Here is a 6,463-nt window from a genome sequence, read left to right on the forward strand (position 1 = left end):
GTCAATCGCCCATTTAGACTCCTTGTATGCTGAAATAAGAAATTGTCTGTGTTCAGCCTGAAGATGGTGCTCTTCTTTTTTTAGCTAATCTAGAAGTATTACACATCTTCTATAAAAAGAAGGGATTTGCAGGTCCTCACTGTCAGCAGAACATGGCGGTTTACAACACGGATACAGTGGTTTAGGCCTTCCAAAATGTCACAGTCGGACAAATGGGGGAATAGCATTGGGTAGATTTTATCAATTCTGTGGATCAATGGTGGTCGCCATACATGCCACTAATACCAAAGTCTGATAGCTCTTATTGATAACATCGGTGGACAAATCGAACCTTTCTGCTCTAGGGAATTGTCTAGATTAATAAATGAATGACGGCGGAGTAAAGCAGTACCTGTATGTATATTATATAAGTAAGCCATTTATTCCAGGTACACAGTCTGAGGCTTTCATTAGAAAAACAATGCCAGGACTTGGTCACCAAATCATGAGAAGTTTGCCACGTAAACTGGAGCATTTCTGAACAGTGAAAGGTTGGAGGAACCAGCGACAGAAACCAATCGATTCATTCTTTCAATGGCAATTTTAATGCAGTTTAATTATTTGAAATGTCAATTTAGCTATAAATTCTGCAGGATTATGGGAAATCTTACAGAAGAGGTCACTTCTGGCCATGGACAATGTCTAATATTGCGTCTCATTCAAGTAAATTGAGTTTACAAAGGTTATGGAGAGAATGACGCCATTTGTACAGAAGGAGACCCTGCCTTCTAATCCTAGACAACCCCCTTTAAATTTCTGGTGGCCATTTTTATGTATAATCTGTCATTCATGGTAAGGGGTTCTCTCCTGAGATCCTGCAGGACAATCACAAGAAAAATTTGCAGAATGCCTCATTGCAGATTTGTTGTTTAAAGAAACAAGTCATTGGGTTCATAATGCACAAACCACAGAAAAACGTAGCCAGGAGCGGGGAGAAGTGTCTGCTGTGTGGCTTCTTGGTGAGCTCCCTAAGGGTAAGTTCACACAGAGATTTTTGGTCAGGATTTTGAGGCCATATCCGCCTCAAAATCCTGAGCAAAAAGACGGCTCCCATTGAAATTAATAGGAGCCGGTCAGATGTTTTTTCATGCTTCAGGCCGTTTCGCCTTGCGATTCGGCCTGAAGACACTTCCTCCTCCCGACTAGGCCCATTCATTGGGCCTAACCCGGAGCAGAGTGCGCGACTGGATACCGGTGCAGTGCACCGGCATTCAGTCGCAGCTACCCGTCTTTTAGACTGGATCCTGAGGCGGCCTCTGCGTCAGGTTCCGGTCCAAAAGACCCCATGTGAACTTAGCCTAAGGGCAAACAGGGAGCGACTTGTCAATGAATCCCAGTTGGGCAAGAACATCCACCACAATGGACTCATCACCCCATATAACATGGCTCTCTGTCATGAGGGACCCAGTAGGATTTCATGCCGATGATGGTTTGTCCAGCATTAACCTGGTGGTAGATTTCCTTTACATTTGGGTACCTGGTGACTTCTGCCACGACATATGTGTTGTGCCAAAGATCACAGTATAGTGGTCATCATCATAGTTAATAAAAGTGAATGCCATCCAGCTACAACGCTCAAGATATGGCTGTAAAAGCGCAGTTTGTTTGGGGTTTTTTCAACCATCATGCTTCTATACCGGCAACTTGCAATGTGTAGGCCTAAAGCTCATGGGCTCCAATGCAAAATCCGTTACAGGGCTACCCCAGCTATTGTGAATATAAGTCATAGGACTTTACTTTTTGTATGAGGAACAAGGACCCAAATGCAACCCTGGCTGTGTGACTAATGGTCATGACTGATATCCATTTTCTATTAACAATTGTTACAAGATTGGCATTGAAAGTACGGTAGGTTTAATGTCTTAAAAGAAGATCTCTCAACACTGGTATCTTATAGAGGTTTCATATAGAATTCTATAAGGACAAATTCTACAGCATTCAATATGCACATACATCTCAGACAGACTTGTCCGCTTACTCACAAATAGTTGGTTTTTCCCATGTGACCTGAATTCACACCGTTTCGCCGTCCCACTTTCCCCTCAATATCATGTAGGCTATTTTCTACAGTGTGTAACTATGTCAGTTAGTGGCACTTGTACGTGTTTCTTGGCTTATTCACTTTCTGTAGTTACAGTGTGGCACATGTACAACCGTAAAATGCAATATGTGTTTACATTGATTTTTATTTTTGGATTATTTTTTCGAGCTGGGGCGAATATTGACCCATGTTCTTTATACTAGGCGGCCAGCACATGGCAGCTCACTTTCTGTTATAAGAGGATTTACAAGCTGATTTATAAACACTTGTGAAATTATTAAGTCTTTGGTTGGTTCCAAGAAAATTAAGGTAAAAAAAAATGATAAAAATAAAAAAAAAAAAAATGAAAAAAAATCTATGTTCCTTATAAAGCAATTATATTGAAGTTATATGGAAAAGGTTTATTTTGATACATAAATCGAAGCTATTGTTTCTCGTTTCAACAAATGAGTGATCTGATATTGTCTAATATGGGATTTTTGTCTATATAAAGTGCTCTTATTCTGCATCAAACTCACTTGCCTGCTTTGTCGCTTGTATTAAAAGCCGCAATGCACCTGACCCCATCTTTTCACCCTCTTTATAATCATATGCGTCTTCTTTGTACTAGCCTTTGTTCCTATACCACCATCCAAGATCTGTACACTGTTTATTTGCAGTTGAAGCATTGCATAGCGTATGTATTTACCAGCTTTACTTTTCCCATGCTTCCATGCTTGCTTGTTATGTTATTCACTGTTTGAGATGACTTGCTTGAAGCGTACCAGTCACACCAGGCAGGCAGCCATTTTGGGGGCTGAGGTTACATTTAAACAATGCAGTCTGTCTGATTTTGGTTCATGGGCAACAGTAGTTATTGGTACCCTTAGGCTAAGGCCCCACGGGACGTCCCGCAGCAATAAAGTGCTGTGGGAAAAACCGTGATGGCAATGCATCACGGTTCTTCCAGCAGCACTTTAAACAGAAAGTTTGTGGAGTTTTCCTTTGCGGACGCTGGCTTTTCTATAGATATCATTGACAACCTGCAATTTCCAAAACCGTGCCGGTTGAATCCCATCCACTTTGCCTGTACAGTAAAATGCAGCGATTTTTCTTGCGGCATTTCCGCCACAGGCAAATCGCGGCATAATTTCTTAGGACCCGATAATGAGATGATCATTGTAGTCTTTGCAAACAGCTGTTGGTGGTTTGACATTTTTCCTGCACCAGCTACATAGAAGCGTTATCCTACAAAGTGGAAGCCACTTTTTAGTAACCAGAATATGAAGCTGCAATAGGTCCCCATATCTACGATGTTCATATGGACATGGGTATATGCAGAGCCAGGCCACTTTATCTTTTATCTCCACTTGTATTATTTTCTCAGGATCTCATGTCTGGCAGCTTGTCTTATCAAATGGACAACATATGTCCATATCTCCATATGTCCCTCAAACCTGTCTGACAAACAATACTAAGAACCATCAGATGGTACATACCATTGTACCTTAGAATAATCTTGTAATACGGAGCGCCATAGGGACCACAATGGGTAGTACATGAAGGGGCTCATACAAATGCGTTGGTTCTAAGCTGTTAGCTTCACTATGATCGAAGACAACCCATCTGCAAAGTAATTAGTTATTCCATGTCCAAATCTAGTAACCTCTCGGAGCTATGACAGACTGCATGGTCATAAATGCAGCTCGCACAATGGCTGGCTGAACTGTGTGCGTGTTACTGGTGTCTTTTTACAGAACTGGGATCTGTTGGTAAATAGCCCAACAGTGGGTTTCATGTCTAAAAACCAGTGCAGATAAAAGAGGGGTAACTGTCCAATGTAACCTGAAGTATTATAGATGTTGGCTTCACTGGTCACCATTAGAGATGAGCAAACACTATTCGAAACTCCCGTTTCAAATAGCACGCACCCATAGGAATGAATGGACGCAGCCGGCGCGCTGACTTTGCCGGCGGCCGGCTGCTTATCCCCCTGCGTGCCGGCTGCTTCCATTCATTCCTATGGGTCTGTACTATTCGAAATGGCCGTTTCGAATAGTGTTCGCTCATCTCTAGTCACCACGGACGGTACTTCTACGTTCGGTCTGTACTAGCTTTTACAAATGAGCCCAAACTCTCCAAGTTTATCACATCTAAAATAATCCTGTTTTTTATGAGATTCATGAGTAATAAAGTTGAAAGACCATCAAATGGTGCGGTTGGAATAAAATCTGGGACTACATAGTATCAAAAGGGCTTATGTGGTAATACTAAAAAATGAGAAAAATAATAAAGAAAAATGATTTGTTTAATAAAATGGGTGCCATTTCTCATACGTCTGTCTAGTGGGCATATTTTTTCTGTTTCTTTTTTTTCCATCTTGGTGGGAGTTGTCGATCCATTGTAAATCTACATTCTGACCTATGTATGAGCAATCCATTAGAGCATACTGATTTTTGAATTGATGGATTCCCATTCATTAACCTAGGACATTAGACTGCCTTGACAAAATATCATATACCAAACTTCTTAAAACCTGTAAGAGATTGTTTTGCAGCAGCCTCCATACTTATCTGCACTCTTATGATGACATGTATATGTAGATGAGATACACAATCCAATGGGAGATGTCACAGAATATCTACTATGACCTCAGGTCTGTTCACAGAACATGCCAAGAAAATATCCCTAGAGAAGTCAATAAGGCCTGCTCCAGATCATTGTGTCTATGGCCCATGGTCCAGCTCCAGAAGGCAGGAAGTCACATACTGTTGTAGGCCCTAGTGGAAAGAATCGGAATTGCAAGATGCATTACTGTGGGTTACAAGATTTTAGGATTTTTTTAACTATAGAAAAAAAATTATCACCACAAATTCGTTAAAAAAAAATATGTTTAATATAAAAATGTGATTTAAGCAAAATGTCATATCCTGGTGGCATTTTCCCTTTAATTATGCAGAAAAGGGGCTTATAAAACAGTAGTGTGAACACTTGCTTTCCCTGCACAGGTATAGTTATGGATTTATATACAATGGTCCATCAGGATACAATATTTTCAATATACAATTGTCTTTTCTAGCCTCTGTATCTTGAAACCAAGCTCAACATACAATGCTTGAATGGAGGTTCCAACAATCATCATGGTCATTTCACTGGTAAAGCCCCTCTATCAATTTACATTAGTCATCCCGTAACCAAATTCTAAGATAAGATAAGGGTAAGATAAGATAAGGGACCACTCTAGATCCACCTATAGTATGGTTAATAAATGATAAGATAAGTTCTATATTTACTGTATACTCACTAGTCTACGAAGAAGTTTTGGGCAATTGGTGACTATTTTTTTATATCACCCAATAAAATATCAACTTCCCCTTAAAATATGAAAATATTGGTGTTCATGGTGCCCCTATGTCTCCTGAGTTCAGAAAGCAAAAGCAGCTATTTGGAGGAGTCCTCTGAATTTATAGAAAATTTAGCCATCCTTGCCTTCCTATGAATAAAAGGGGGCGATAATGGATGAATCAAAATAAAAAAAACAACAGACAGGGATAGAAATGGGATCAACAGAAATACCTATACTTAATAAGTCTTTGATTAAAGTTTGTAAGGGGTCTGATACTTCGAGCCAGGCCGATCATATGTTTGAAGAGGCTGCAACTTTCAGGTGAGTGCTTCATCCTCTTCAGTACTTACCAAGCACAGCATCATACATTTGTACAATGGCTGTGCTTGGTATTGCAGCTCAGCCTATGTGCTTGAATCAGGCTGAGCTGCAATCAGATGATGTGCCCGATGAATGTGTCCCACATGGCCTATGAAATGAATGCATTACCCATGGAGCGCCACTGCTGCTGTAAACTGTTGACACATTTCACACCACTGTTTAACTTGTACACATTTCTTTAAATTACATGGACACCTCATAGAGATTAGAGTATACTGTATATTGTTTCATGTCACCGGTGATGGTGCTGCAGGCAAATTGAGTGAACTATGAGGATTGCCCAAAGATAACAGCGGATCGGTAGGCATTCCAGTTGCATGGATTTAGAATACCTATGGCTGCCCCTCTTCCTGACTCTAAATGCTTAGGATTTACCAGCCAGGAATAGCTAGCCACAGAAGCTTTAAATTATTATACAAATATATTACCATGTTTTTATAAAGTGATTTCTGAAACTTTAGAGAGAAGGTGGCTCCAAATCAGCTTCTTGTTATACGGTGCCTTTGAAGATAGGATTGATTATATATAGGATTGTATATTGGCGGCATATTCTTTAAATTTCTCATAAATGAATAGAACAAGTGAAGGCTAGAAACTTTGTCATATACCTTATAAAGATGCTTCTTTCTCATCATTTAGGCCCCACGTAGTGAGCAGCAGTCAAAAAACTTCATTAA

Source organism: Leptodactylus fuscus, chromosome 7 (assembly GCF_031893055.1).
Source record: "Leptodactylus fuscus isolate aLepFus1 chromosome 7, aLepFus1.hap2, whole genome shotgun sequence".
NCBI classification, from domain to species: domain Eukaryota; kingdom Metazoa; phylum Chordata; class Amphibia; order Anura; family Leptodactylidae; genus Leptodactylus; species Leptodactylus fuscus.